This window comes from Lactuca serriola, chromosome 4 (assembly GCF_051521515.1).
Source record: "Lactuca serriola cultivar US96UC23 chromosome 4, Lser_US96UC23_V15, whole genome shotgun sequence".
NCBI lineage: Eukaryota > Viridiplantae > Streptophyta > Magnoliopsida > Asterales > Asteraceae > Lactuca > Lactuca serriola.
This window is the reverse complement of record NC_136411.1, coordinates 132,395,397-132,411,647: the sequence shown is the minus strand read 5'-3', so window position 1 is coordinate 132,411,647 and position 16,251 is coordinate 132,395,397. Positions and strand designations below refer to the sequence as shown.

Sequence of the window (16,251 nt, the reverse complement as noted above, 5' to 3'; positions counted from 1 at the left end):
ATTTTTTAACTAAACGCGCGTTTTTAAAGAGGGATCTAAAATTCTAAAATTTTGAATACCCCGCTTCTCACTCTGATCCTATGGGTCGCCTTATCTATCGTACAGAGCCATTCTCTCCCTCCTCTCTCTCTCTCTCTCTCTAACCCTAGACACAATCACTGGCCATTCACGTTCCTTCTTCCTTGCTCCATATTATTTACCTTCGTCGGATCTATCTTCTTCTCCCCCGTCGTTATCTTCTTCGTGCTGCATATAATAAAATCGGCGACCAAAAAATCAGGCTCACTTCTTATTTTGCTTTTCCGTCTCCCACAAAAACCCTAGTTTCTATCACCACTTCTTGTCCCTCACAAAATCTTTCATAGAACCGGTGATTAGGGGTCTGCGACTCTTCATGTTGACAACGCCCTGCTGCAACTCACGATGGTGCCCAACGGTGAAGCAATTACATAACATGGTTGACTGCTCTGGTGTATTTACTTTCGTATTCATCTTCTTCCTCTCTATCTTCCCGTAAATACAAAATTAATCCCACTGTTGGATTAGTGAATTAGGGGTTAGGGTTTGGAGTGATTTGGGGAGAAGATGGTTTGCTCTAATGATCAAAACTTCCCGGAATTGGGATTGAGAAAAGAAGATTGTGTGGAAGGAAGTTGGATTGACTACGTAATTTACTGGGCCTACTTCAACAACACAACTGAAGACACAGTGAAGGTAAATTTTACGGGTTGCAGCTACTCTTCCCTTCCATTTCTCTCTTCCTCTCTCATCTTTCATCTCTCTCGCTCTAATAAACTCCCATGTTTATTCCTTTTGAATGCTCTCTCTCTCTCTCTCTCTCTCTCTTACAATTTTTAGATCGAGGTGCTCTCCTGGACCACACCGCCTCCTCATTAGCACCAGTTTCTGATGCTGTTGCTGCCTTGTCTTGCGAGGCCTTGAAGGCCGACACTTCCACTGCCTTCAGCTTCACAGATTCTGGTGATGGTTGTGCTGATAAAGATGTGACTTATGTTTCTAGTGTTATGAAGGTTTTACTTAATGGCTCAAAATTATGTGGTAATCTACAGTGTGACCAAGTTGATAACATTCCTATAGTTCATGGTCGTTTAAGGTCTCTTTACAGATTAGTCCACTCTTCAACTTGAATTGCAGTGAATTCTTCTACCCCATTCACAAATGGAAATGGAAGTGTCAGTAAGGATTTGACCGGACTCTTCTCTTCTCTAGCTCGTGCCCTTAAGAATCTTGGCAAGAGTAGTTGGCACCGAGCACATATTTGTCTAAAGGGCTTCGAAAACCATAACTTATATCCTACTTTGGTTGATAGTTTCAATGTTGGATGCCCTGGTCTTGAGAGGTTGAATAACTCCATTAAGGCTGCTGCAAAGTTTGAGTTGGAAGACAAGTATGTCGAATCATTGCATGAAATTTATATTTTGTCCAAGGCTGTAAGAAAGATTCTTTCTTGGGAAGCCATAATTTCGTTTATATCACTGGAGGGGAGTATGAAAGGGGAAGAGGGTATTGATGAGAAACCCGACAAGAAAAAGAAGGTTATGGGAAAAGGCACAACTCTTTTGATGCAGTTTATAAAAGATAATTTACTGTCTGTGTCTGTGGCTAACAATGTAAACGACAACTCATGCTCAACTCTCCCGGAGAAAGTGGCACAATGTTTCCTTTCCCACTTTGAAAGTCTACTACCAAAAATAAAACAAGTCGTTGAAAGCAATGAAAGCAATGAAAGCAGAAGGCTTCCGAAGCTCGCCAACGTAATAATACCATGCATGCTTATGTTTTATCTTTGATAAAATATTCATTTGTTTCTTGATTGATATATATAATCATCTTACTTTTTAAACTTTACAAGGGACTCGTGATTTTGCAAAAGAACAAATGGTTGTACGAGAGAAAGCATTTGCAATCGTTGGCAATGTCTTTAAGAGGCACGGTGCAATGGCACTTCATATATCCTTTATGATCTAGCTGACCAGGTTATATATTTTTGTTTTATTTTTTTTAAGCAGTGATATATCCTTTGATAGCCATTGGGCAAAGTTTTTGTTTGTTTTTTTAGGGTGGGGAGATTTGTTCCCTCCGATATGACTTGACGGTTCCATTTGCGAGATATGTTGCTATGAATGGTCTTACATCTTTCAGAAGGTAACAAATTGCAAAAGTGTATAGAAGAGATAACCCATCTAAAGCAAGACACCGTGAATTTTATCAATGTGATTTTGACATTGCTGGTGATGAAACAATAGCAGCTGACTTCGAGGTGGTTAGGATCTTGGTTGAACTACTTGATGAGCTAAACATTGGTGATTATAAGGTAAGTGTTTTAGTCACATTTTCAATTTCATTTCCTTATCTTTTCTTCTACTTAAGTGACATTCCACCATGCACAGATAAAGTTGAACCATAGAAAGTTACTGGATGGAATGCTAGAGATATGTGGTGTACCATCTCACAAAATGCGAACTATTTGCTCAAGTATTGACAAATTAGACAAACAGTCATTTGACCAAATTATAACCGTTTTATCAACATCTTTCCATTCATGCATCTTGTAGATATATCAAGTTATAATAATCGGTTATATATTGTTCTCATGGCAGTATTACCGTTTGTATCTATCGATGGGTGGGTCAAGAAAAATAAGAGGTGTTCAAAATCTGGAAACAGTAAGACCACATCAATTACTAGAGCAAATGGTGTGTACTGCTTTTAGAGCTGCAGCTGACACTCTTAACCAGACTAGATTTGGTGGGTTAAAGAACATGACAATAAAAATCGACCAATTATACTTCACCATTGCTTCTGCATTGAAGCCTTTACAAGGTATGTGTAATGTCTCATTTACAATTTTTAGACACAAGGGTAAAATAGTCATTTTTTTAATTTGACTTATTGCATTGGCAGCAAACAAGCTACCGGGTGACATGGAAATAATCCAAGATGTAAAACGGCTCTGTGTTGTATTCGAACACGTGGAGAAGCTGCTAACACTTGGTAGTGGCAGTGGGAATCAATGGAATCACCAACAGAGGGAGATTGGAATCTAGAGTTGCAAGGACTGTGGGAAAGTGAAAGCAGGGGGTCCATACACATTGAAGTAATAATATTTAATTTTTAAATTTTCTTCTGATATTTTAATGTTTTTAATTTACTGATATATATTTTTTTGTTTGTTTGTGTATGAATGATGATAGTACTGCAAGTGCTGTTACAGTTAAGAGCACAATTTGAAGGCTGAATGAGCCAACTGAGAGTTAAGTAGAAGGTTCTTCAATGTTGAGGTCTTTCAAACATTTAATGGTATTTTGACCTTTAAAACAATGATTTTGTAGGTATATTCCCTCCTGTTACCAATCTACAAGAAGTGAAGTATAAACCAACTTTACATACAAATATTTACAAGCTCATTCTATTTATAAACAAGATGATATTTTATCAGTTATGTTTTTACGTGTATAGCTTCCGATAGCTGAGATTTTGCTTTTCCAATCACTTATTTTGGATTCAGGTTTGATGCAAACCTGAGACCAGAGACTAAGGTTCTGATAGATCAATGCCAGGTGCAACCATCAGGTTTTTATTTAAAATATCCTTTATATTATTATTATTATTATTATTATTATTATTATTATTATTATTATTATTATTATTATTATTATTATTATTATTATTTTTGTTAACATTTGAATGATTCTTTGTATGACATTATAATTTGTGCAATTTATTTTATTTTTTGAGAACGAGATTTTATTTTATATTATGCAATGGATTGTATTTTTTGTATATGGTATTTTATTTCTATTATAATAAACTAAATGAAAATTTAATTTAAAAATAAATAAATATATAAATTTATTTTTTTAAACATTTAAATTTACGATACGCAAAAATGTGTGTCATCTTCATTTATGACATGGCCTTTCTTGACAGGGGCTTTTTTGATACGCATTGCGTGTCATTAACACGTGCGTCGTAAGGTTACGACACGCGAATGCGTGTCGTCTTCCTTTATGACAGGGCCTTCCTTGATCCGCATTGCGTGTCGTAAACGCGCGTCGTCTATAGACGACGCGCAAAAGCGCGTCGTCTCTCTTTATGACAGGGCCTTCCTTGACGCACATTTGTGCCTCGTCTAAGCCTTTTACGACGCACAATGAGAGTCGTAAAAGGCTGTTTTTCTAGTAGTGTTTAAGCCTTCCTTAACATGTTTGAACCTTCCTTTAATGGGTTTAAGACATGAAAAACACCAAATAATGCCATTATCATGTGTTTACGGTTTGGGGAGCTCCCAAAACCGTAAACACCCTTTAGTGTGTTTAAATGGGTCATTTTCCTTCCTTAGGCCTCAAAACTAACTTAGGCAATTACCCTGATGAGTTAGGGACTTGAAAACATAACAATACCAATATCCATATGGGTTTAAGGTAGTAAACCCAAAGAGAAATGACCATGAGGCCGTAAACACCTCAAAAGGGGTGTTTTGTTGCCCTAGTCTCTTCCAAAGGCCAAACCACCAAGTAGAAATGCTTCAAAGGACTTGCAAAACCTCAAAACAACTTATGGTCAAAAAAAGAGGAGTTTACGATCGTAAAATCTTGAGTTTACGACCATAAACTCATTAGGTCAAGGTCATGAAAACCGTAAACTCCAAGGGAGCTTACCCTTGAACCCCAAACACAATAGCAAGGTCCTTTAGCACCTAGGTGCAATCCTTATGACTTGTAGCACTTATATAAGGTGTTTTACATGCCTTAGGATGTCTTAACTTTGTCAATTAGTGTTTTAAAGTCTAATTGGATACATGTATGTGTGAGTATATGTTAACTAGGATCATTGAGTGTGAACAAGTCTTCACTTGTCACCTAGTTATCCTACATCATTCATTTCATCCAAACCACCATCTACAGGTGAGTTCATACCCCTTAATTAGTGTTTAAATGATTTTAAATGCTTTAATGGGGGTGGGGGGAATACAAGTAGATAACAACATGTTATTAAACATGTTATTGAGTCTTTCATATGTATTTATAAACTCTGTTTTCATCCAACAGATTTCGCATACTTCAAAATGTGATGCATGAAATGGTTTTCTATCTTAAAAATACTTTGTTACCAAATGTATTAGTTTTGAAATGTTTATTAAAATGACATCAGGTCATTGTTAATTATTGTTCAAAACTCATAGATTTTTTACAAAACCATTTTTACCTTCTTGAACAAAACTATATCTATAAACTCATGTTCTTATATATGTATTGATGTTATAGTTTTCATCCTTCATTTAGTTTCCCACACTCTTGTGTAGCAAGGGTGTATAAACCTGCATGAACAACCAATTACCTTCCAGTTAACTATTATAGGGATAGTTAGAAGATACAAAACATTATTCCTATTACAAGGAATTACATCAGAGTCAGTTCATTCATGAGTCTATACTATACATTACATGTTACATGGATACACTTACATGAGTACGTTTAAATGAATACATTACATGAGTACCTTACATGAATACATTACATGAGTACCTTTACGTAGATACAATTACCTGTATACACTTACATGAATACTTGTATCTCGATTCACGAGGATGATTTATTAGTACCTTCTGAGTAAATTGTCCTGCCTATACCAGTTCAACGGGATATCTAGACGTGACTAACCATTCTGAATCCCAGCTGTTAGCACCAGTAGTTGATGAACATCTACGGATGCCTACGGTTATTACTTATACTAGGAGTACCTTTACGGGATTAACCATTCCTTGGGGCTACTGCTCGCCACAGAGGTTGATGAATATCTACGGATGCCTACGGTTAATACTTATATTAGGAATACGTTTAGCGGACTAACCCTTCCTCCCACCTGCTGTAGCTACAGAGGACAATTGGACAATCTACGGATGTTCAAAGGTTATACATTTCACTAATCGCGATGGCGTGTTAATCCTAATACAAAAGGATAACAATTAAATTAGTACATTTTCCTATTACTTTATTGTGTGATACATTCACATAAATGATGAGTTAGACTAAGTACTGTTAGTATTAGTCAAAAGAAAGGAAAAACTATCATTTTTACTTACAAAACATTCGGGTCTTGGTAGAAGACTACATTTCATACTAGTAGGAAATAAGGGATTTTCTAGGGTTTTCATACTTATATCAATTGTTTCATTTAAAGATTTACAAGGCATTCATAATAGTTTTCCAAAACGAGACAATGACACTTAAATACTTATGAATTCACCAGCTTTAGGCTGATACTCGCTTTAAAAATAACTTGTATTCTCAGGTCACTAGTAGATAGGTACGATGGCCAAGTTTTGAGAAGACGGAGCACAGACATGACTCGTCTTTTATTTTTATTGTATATTTTGGTGTCTTATTACATTGAAAGAACACACATGTATTAAAACTTTACTTTTAATGCAATGGATGATGTTGTTGCTTGTTTACTACTTTACATTGTTATGATACTGTACATGACGTCCTCCACCCCGGAACGCTTCCGCCGTTCTTGGTTTTGGGGTGTGAGAGATTGGTATCAGAGCATTGTTTATAGTGAATATAGTATATCAACCCATAAAAGATATACTAACTATAAATACATTGGGATTAAAACACTCTGTCTAAGAGTTATACTTTTAAATTATAAAATATTTAAGTAAGTATACGTGCCTGCATTCATACTAAAATCAGTGTCACAATGACAAGAACAAAAGTATTACGATTGTTGAATATCACAAGTAAGCCTGGGGATATATGGTTAGTCTTGGGAATGGCGTAGCCTGATCAACTATGTTGGTCCAAAGAGTGATTAACATATGCCCAAGAATGGTTGTGATGTGGCAACAAGTCTAAAAACTTACCAACACAACCATAAAGTAATATCATAGGGGTATTTAGTCTTACTGTAATTATCTTGTCAGTTCGTCTATCTAGCTATTTCTTATATCCCTTTTCTCGCGTAGATTTTAATGGCTGGATTTCACCACGGCGATCCGTACTTCCCAAACCAAGGAAACGCTGGATGGCTAGAGTGAGAACCAGAAGATGATCACCCAATCCCTTTGGATGATCACCATGCTGAGGGTTTTTCCGATAGTTTTGACTCGGAGCCTAAAGTCAACAACCTACCCCCAGCTGCTCAAGACCCAAACCTGAACCCCCGTCCCGCATTTCAAGGACCCACACCTCTGTGGGCCACTAACTTGACTAGATGGAGTCAGGAACAGGGTCAACCCATTCCCTACAACGGAGACAGAAGTTTCTACAACCTAACTGAAGGAGGTTCTGCTGACAGGGTCCTACCCATCATGGTTCGTAGAATTTCTAGGAACACGATACTGGGTCAAGCAACTATCGATCGATTCGTGGAGATTGACGCCAACTCTGGCATTAACATCACCCACATTCGCCAACTAGAGTCTACTCATGAAAGGACTCTGGTCCGCAATGCAGCTCTGCAGAGGGAACTTGCTAAAACCCAAGCTGAAGTTAGGGAACTTCAAGCTCAGCAAGTGAGAGCTGACAGGCATATAAGGGACATAGAACGTCTACTGTCGGGATCAAGAACTCATGCTAGCAGTTCTCATCGCCGATAGAATCTTGACGACTCATCTTTTGGATATAACCTAGTTTATGTAAAAACTTTGGTCTAATTTCCTATCTTTGTAAATCTTAGACCTGTTAGGTCTTGATCTAGTCATATTTCTATCAAAATTTTCTTATCTTGGTTGATGTAAGGCCTACTTCTAGGCCATTTTCCCGAACTTGTTACATTTGTAATCCCAGTATTATTGACAGACATCTAATCATATGGAAATTATTATCCAAATGCTATCATTTTCATTTAGCTATGCTATTCATTTTGTAGTTGGACTATGGAGAGTTAGTTCATGAGGCACATTCATTATTTATTTGTTCTTATCCATGTTGTCATCTTTTAAACGTATAGTTAAAGATGCCGCCACACAGGAACCCCAGACATAACCCAAACAACGAAACACCGATACCACCACCTAAACCTCCTCAACCACCTCCTCCTTTCGATGCCACTATGTTCCAGGCAGCTTTCATAGCAGCAGTTGCAGCTACTGTGTCAGCCATCAACGCTCCTGTCCCTAGTGGATCGGGAACAGGTGCACCTCCCTCGAACCATGGCAAAAGCCATGGACATCCCCGGGAGTGCACCTACAAGGACTTCACGAATGCCAAACCCCGCAGCTTCAATGGAACTGGTGGGGTTATGGTGTTAAGGCAATGGATTGTAAAGATGGAATCTGTCTTTGAAATCTGTGCTTGCCAGGAGGGCAACAAGGTCCAGTTCGCAGCTTGTACCTTCTCTGACAGAGCATTAACATGGTGGAACAGTTATGTTAAGTATCTGACTTTAGTGGTGGAATATTCCATCAGCTGGGAACACTTGAAGGACATGCTGATGAGAGAGTACTGTCCTCGAGGTGAAGTGCAAAAACTCGAGCAGGAACTCTGGGGTCTACAAATGGTTGGATCCGACATATCAACCTACACAAATAGGTTCTGTGATCTGGCAATCCTATGCCCTGACATGATTGCTCTCGAGAGCAAGAAGATAGAGAGATATATCTGGGGACTGTCGCCTCAGATCTAGTCCAGTGTGTTAGCTTCCAAGCCTGTCACTTTTGATAGTGCGAAGGAGCTGGCACAATCTCTCATAGATCACAGGAAACCTCAGAACCCAACAATCCCTGCACCCGTACCACAAAAGGTCCACGACAACAGGAAGGGGTGGAACAAGAGGAAAAGAAGGGCTTCGCAAGAATCCTCCAAGAGACAACAACTGGTGGCAATCAATGTCGCCACGGTAACTCCCGTTGTCCCTGCGAACCTCTTACCAGCAAAAACTTATGCTGGAACTCTCTCGAAGTGCAACAAATGTAGCTTCCACCACCACAGACCTTGCAAGGAGATGCAGTGCTCTAACTGCAACAGGACGGGGCATACACCCCGTTTCTACAAGACTCCAACAGCTTAGGCCGCCCAGGTTCCTAACGCCAGTATGAGCCAAGCTTGCTACGGTTGTGGCGAAGTGGGCCACTACAATAGGAACTGCCCTAAAGCGGGGATGGTTGGAGGAGTAGGAAGAGTTATGGCCCTAGGCCATGAGGAAGCGGTAGCTGATCCTACGATAGTTACTGGTACGTTTCTCCTCGATAACTCATATGCTTGCATACTTTTCGACAGTGGAGCTAAGAAAAGTTTCGTAAGTCACAAATTTGCACACCTGCTTAAAAAAAACCATGTGCATTAGATAATTCATTCACGGTAGAAATGGCTAACGGGAAAACGGAGCATACTAACTGCATATACGTAGGTTGTACTTTAACTTTAGATGGCCATACTTTCAAGATAGACCTCATGTCGGTCCCAATTAAATGTTTCGACGTTATCATCGGCATGGATTGGTTAAGTCTTCTTCGCGCCGACATCATGTGTTTTGAAAAAGCAGTTCGTCTTAACCTTCCTAACAACGAAACCCTAATTATCTATGGCGACAAACCTAGTGCGAGCCTTCGCATCATTTCGTGCATTCAAGCCCAGAAGTGCTTGCGAAAGGAATATCATGCATTCCTCGCACACGTCGTCGATACGAGTCAAGAAATGAAAGACATTCAGAACATCCCAAAAGTACGCAACTTTCCCGACATTTTCCCAGAAGAATTTCCCGCTTTACCACCACAATACCAAGTCGAGTTCAGAATCGACTTAGTGCCAGGAGCTACTCCAGTAGCCAAATCTCCTTATCGTCTGGCACCGGCCGAGATGCAGGAACTTTCCAGTCAGCTTAACAAACTTCTCAAGAAGGGATTCATTAGACCAAGCTTCACATCATTGGGAGCACCAGTCTTGTTCGTCAAGAAGAAAGATGGATTGTTTCGTATGTGCATCGACTATAGAGAAATCAACAAGCTTACCATTAAAAATCGTTATCCCTTGCCCCGCATTGATGATTTATTTGATCAACTTCAAGGAGCCAACTACTTCTTGAAGATAGATCTACGATCCGGATATCACCAACTACGAGTGCTAGAGGAGGATGTTCCCAAGACAGCCTTCCGGACTCGTTATGGACAATACAAGTTTGTGGTGATGCCGTTCGGATTAACTAACCCGCCCGCAATATTCATGGATCTGATGAATAGGGTGTGTCGTCCTTACTTGGATCAGTTCGCCATTGTTTTCATTGATGACATACTTATCTACTCTCGAAGTAAGGAGTAACATAGTCAACATATCCGTAGATTCTTAGAAACATTACGAGCAGAGAAGCTCTATGCGAAGTTCTCCAAGTGCGAATTTTGGATCTGACGAGTCGAATTCTTGGGTCATGTTGTTAGCGAAGAAGGAATACACGTGGACCCTTCCAAAATCAAGGCCATTGAGAACTGGTCAGCACCGAAGACACCTACAGAAATTCGTCAATTTCTAGGTCTCCCTGGCTACTATCGAAGGTTCATGCATAACTTCTCCCACATAGCGAAACCTCTTACAACACTGACCCAGAAGGGCGTGGCCTTTGACTAGGAAGAGAAACAAGAAAGAGCGTTCCAAACGCTCAAACGAGCCTTGTGCACCGCACCAATACTATCCCTCTGCGAAGGGATAGAAGACTTCGTTGTTTATTGCGATGCATCAAATCAAGGACTCGGATGTGTTCTGATGCAGCGAGGTAAAGTCATAGCCTATGCCTCAAGACAGCTGAAGACACATGAGGTTAACTACACCACCCATGATCTTGAGCTAGGAGCAGTTGTGTTTGATCTGAAGATCTGGAGACACTACCTGTATGGTACAAAAAGCACGATCTTTACAGACCACAAGAGTTACAACACATTTTCAACCAGAAGGAGCTCAACATGAGACAACGACAGTGGGTCGAGTTACTAAGTGATTACGAGTGCGAAATTCATTATCATCCGGGTAAAGCCAATGTAGTAGCTTACGCCCTAAGTCGGAAAGAATATGATGGTCGTAGAGTCAAATCTTTGACTCTAATTATCCATTCACACTTGTCCACGCAAATTAAGGAGGCTCAGCTCGATGCTTTGAAACCTGAAAACGTGGCAGGTGAATCCCTTAGAGGGATGGATAAGAACTTGGAAGTCAAGGGTGGTGGAGCCTTATACCTCATGGATCGGATCTGGACACCGAAACATGGTGGCTTCAGAGACATGCTCATGACCGAATCTCACAACACTCGTTATTCCGTCCACTCGGGTTCAGATAAGATGTATCTGGATCTTAAAAAGTTATACCGGTGGCCTAACATGAAAGCAGATATTGCTACCTTTGTAAGTAAGTGCCTTACTTGCACGAAGGAGAAGGTTGAATACCAGAAACCCTCCGGTCTTCTACAGCAACTGGAGATACCAGAATGGAAGTGGGAGCGGATCACTATGGACTTCATAACCAAGTTGCCCAAGACGACAGGAGGACTTGATTCCATATGGGTCATCGTCGATAGACTGACCGAGTCTGCACACTTCTTGCCAATCAAAGAAACAGACTATTGGGTTAGTGTCTAAGTCCATAACTATTTAGGTATGTACTTGACCCGATGGTGCATGGTCCTTTTGGGTTGCCTTCACCAAAGCAACTTGATAGGATAAATTATGGAGAGAAAGGATTAAATATGATTTATTAATATATTATGAGAATAATATATTAAAGGAGAAATCATATTGTTTAATTAATATTAGTCAATAATTAATTGGTAATTAGTTTTGTGACTAAAAGAGATTAATTAAACTTAAGGGACTGGAATTGTAATTATAAGATAATTGCAATTTGGGCTATGGATTATCTTAAAATAAGGAGTGGACGAATTCTATGGCGAAACCCATAAGGAAATCGTCCAAGGCCTTAATTAAAGGAGTCCATGGGTTGCTTAGGGCTTAAGCATCCAAATTAGGGTTTCCTTGTTAGATAACCCTAATAGCCTCACTATATATAGACCCCTTAAGGACTAAAAACGTGGCTAAGCTTTGTACTAGAGTTTGTAGACGTTTTTGGGCAGCCTCCATCCTCTCTCCTCTTCATCCTCTTGCTTATGGTGTTTGTGAACCATTAGAGGAGTGACAATTGTGACTCTAAACTTTCTAAAGTCAATACAAGGAGATTTGGGATTGTTATTGCTACACAACAATCAAGGTAACATCTTAAACCTATTCTCATGTTAATATGATTACTTAATTGCTAGAATTAGGGTTTATAGTCTTGGATAACTTGCATGTACAATAGAGAAACCTAGATCCAAGCATTCGGGTTTGTATGAGCACATAGGATGTTCTTAGGACCAAAACCCTTCAGTGGTATCAGAGTTAGATTGGTTTGTATTGTATTGATGCTTTGTATGTTGAAAAAATTCGTTTTTTGTGCTTCTGGGGTCAGAACTCGTTGAGTTTTTTAGATGAACTCGTCGAGGTCATGATGAACTCGACGAGTCCATGTTTGACTCGACGAGTCAGTTGGTCAGTGAGAGGGAAAACCGGGATTTCTTGTTGTTTTTGCTTAAGGATAGTTGCCTTATCATATTAGATCAATATAAATCTGATTTTATGATATATTTGACTATATTCTTGATCTAAATGAAGATATTTATCAATTAATAAAATATTTGTTTCCTTATGTGATAATTGATTAATTATTTTAGTTAAATTGGTAAATTGTTTTGCAAGAAATCATTAAATAAATCAAATATGGATAATTATGTGGTTAAATGTTAATTTAGATTATTTGTTATTTGATCCTTGTTGTTATGAAAAGTTTCATGTTTTCCCCTTTAGGTTTTATTGTTTAAATTTGAACCCAAAAGTTTTGTAGTTTTGAAATTTAAATAGTTGAAACCCTAATGTTTTGAAAAGGTTTCAAAACTTGCCCACAGGTTTTGGAATTTAAATTTTGATTAATAGTTTAATTTTGATGTATATTTAAATTCTAAACCCTAATGTTTTGAAATGTTTCAAAACTTGCCCTCAAGTTTTGGAATTTAAAAGTTGATTAAAAGTTTAATTAGGAATGTTAAATTAACCCCAGTATTGTTTTGAAAAGGTTCAAATCACACCCTTATGGTTTTATTAATTAATTAAGGTGTATAATTAAAAGAAGTTTAGTAAATCCATAAAAGTTTTTGGTTTAAAATTTAATTGAATTAAAAGTATAATTGTTAAATTTGACCTCCTAATATTTTAAAAGTGTAAAATACACCCTATACTATATATAACATTAAAAGTCTAACATTATATATGTGTATGAGTAAAAGTCAGTCTTACCGTTAGTAGGCCTCATTCACGAAGCTGGTCTATAAGGGGTGTTTAAGGAAATTGCCTATAAAATGGCGATTGAATGGGTATCCACTCTTACCCACCGCACTCTTGACTAGTGGAGGGTCGTTAGCCGAACGGGTAGGATAGGACGAAACCTTCCATTATAAGTATAATGAATTATTAAAGTAACTAAATGTTTACATAAAATTCCCAATCTTAGTTACTTAGGCAAAAGTGAATTGATGCAATTCCATGAAATTACACTTTGTGCCCTTGCGGAGACGTTAGTGGAGCGTGTGTGGTTTACCGGCACACTAAATGGTTCTAAGCAAAGGTAGCAAAGCGTGAATCAATGTTTGTCATAGTTCGGTGGAGCGTGTGTGGATTACCGGGACATCGAATAGGTGACTGTAACATGTGAGGGCACCATGTAAGTTTGCATGGTTATTCACACCCGCTTTGTGATCCTCGGCATCCCAGTCACAAACAAGAGGGGCATATCGAGATTTAAACATGCCATTGAAATGTTCAATGAATCTCAAAGGATCTAGGAGTTTTCATAAATTTAAAACTTAAATTTATTTTTCGTTTTTCATGGTGGAAATTAGTGAATCGTCATTCACTTACCTTCAAATGTTCTGCAATTTGGGTTACGGCATCCCTCTCCCGAGTTGTAGAATATTTTGTTGGGTCCTAGCCTTAGTATCTCATTTGGGTGATTTACTAAGGACTCAATCAATCAACTAACTTGAATTCATTTTCTCCCGTTTTGTAGATGTCAAAGTTTGACAACTGTGGTCTTCTCAACTCCCGTGGAACAAGAATTCCACATGAAGATGATATTCCACGATTCGATCGAGGAACAAGAGATCATGCTTCACTTCCTCCACCTCCTCCAATTATTCTCCCTGACCCACAAGTTTGAAGGTTTGAAAAGTTCAAACTCGCTCAAGGCCTTTCGGCAAGTAAACATAAAGAAGGAAAGTCGGTGTGTGCACACGTCCTAGGGATGAAGTCACATGTTGATAGGTTAAGAATGTTGGGATCCATTGTCTGTGAGGAAATGGCTGTTGATAGGGTTCTTCAGTCACTTCCTAACTCATATAGTGAGTTCGTAAGAGAGTACTATATGATGAACCGCGACGTGACCCTTATAGATCTCACCTATATGCTTATTGCTGCTGAATCAGCAATAGTTTGGCGCAATAGAAAAGCAAAGTTGATTGGTGAATCTGCCTTCGAGACCTCTATGGATATAGACAATGGCAACGAAAGACATGCTATGATCGAAAAGTTTGGTCATAAGAGAAAGGCAACGTCTGAAGTAGTTCCATGTCATGTTCCAAAAGAGTCAATTTGCTTTTATTGCCAAGAGAAAGGGCATTGGAGACGAAGCTGCCCCATTTACCTAAGAGATCTAAGAGATGGGAGAGTCGAAACGTATGGCTCTAATATAGGTAAAATCCATTAACTAACTCTTTTAAGCTTCTATTCTAGATTCTTAATACATAATGTGATAAGATCGCAATTGATGTTTTGTAGGATCGAAGAAAAGAAAGGAAGCTTAAGGGAAGAAGTGAGCAGAATCTAACCGTGAAGGAATGGATTTCGATCGCATTACTTGAAAATTAGATTATTAAGCTACTACTTAGAGTCAGAATTAGATTGCTAAGAAAGATGTATTAGCATAGTTTTTCAATGAATTGCATTGAAAGGACAAAATTTTTCAGCAATAAAATAAATTTTGATTTTATATTATTTATTTATCCTTGCAATGGCGTATGTGAAAAATTGATGTTTGAATGTTTCTATTATTAGCAATAATAGATTTGGTTCTTATTATGTTTTTTATGGAAAGTTGAGAATTTACCAAATAAGGAGAGTTTCTCATCGCCAAGTTTCAATTGGACAAAAACTTGGAATCATGCAACTTGGTTGCACGATGAATGAGAAATTTCATATTTGGAAATTAGACTAATTCATTGACAAAGTGTCAAGTGAAGGACTAGGAGATCGAATACACAAAGTTGTGTGTTGATCAAGTACACCATAAGAGTAACAAAATATTTGTCATGATTTACTAAAGGTTTAGTAAATATGATTATACTTACAAGATTAAGTTTAATTCTGAATTGATTAAAAAAGGTTTAAATCAATAGCAAAACGAATAAGAAGAATCAAGTAGGCAAAAAGATAAAAGTTTCTCCATTATAAGAAGAAGGGAGAGTAACTTTTATGCTTTATGATAGGTCTTAATGATTAAGAACCATATCTCAATTGATCCTCTAAGTGAGTCTTACTGCAATTATATGTCTAAGAAGAGGAATCAAGAATTGAAGAAATGGTTAAATCAGAAAATCAATCATACTTCGTTCCAAAACAAGTCTTAGAGTTAAGATTGTGACATTTAGTGATAAGTATTAAGAAGGTTTATAGCATTCATCAAATATGGAAAAGTTGTGATGTCTTGGATAAGACAAAGACCAACTAGGACCAATTTATGAAGTGTTTCGATAAAAACTACACTAACTCTTGAATATTTGGTTGTCAAGAAATGTTTATTGACAAGAGAATCTTATATGTCAAAGAGTCAGTGGGAGTACTAATGCTCTTGAAAGGTTTCAAGAACAAATCAAAATAGACCTTATCGATCATCACTAGCACACGAGTTGAGGTTTACAGCCTATCGTGTTGACATTATTTTGTTTCTGTGCCATTCTAGTTGAGTTAATTATGCATGTGAGTTTTATGAGTTCTCATTTTGAACGCATAAAAGGCAAGGCACCTTAATCAATGAAAGGTACATTGATAGGAAATGGTGAGCTGTTTAACTGCTTGGAAGACATGGTGGGAAGCTGTGCTACCATAGGGCAAGAAATCAAGATTAAGAAAGTTCGGTCCATATGAGTTTGAATTTGTCG

At 38.1% G+C, this 16,251-nt stretch overlaps 1 pseudogene; it reads left to right on the top strand.

Moving 5' to 3' along the window:
• The first annotated feature begins 800 nt into the window (after positions 1–800).
• LOC145098830 (histidine--tRNA ligase, cytoplasmic-like) overlaps positions 801–16,251 on the top strand; it is a 31,104-nt pseudogene continuing 15,653 nt past the window's right edge.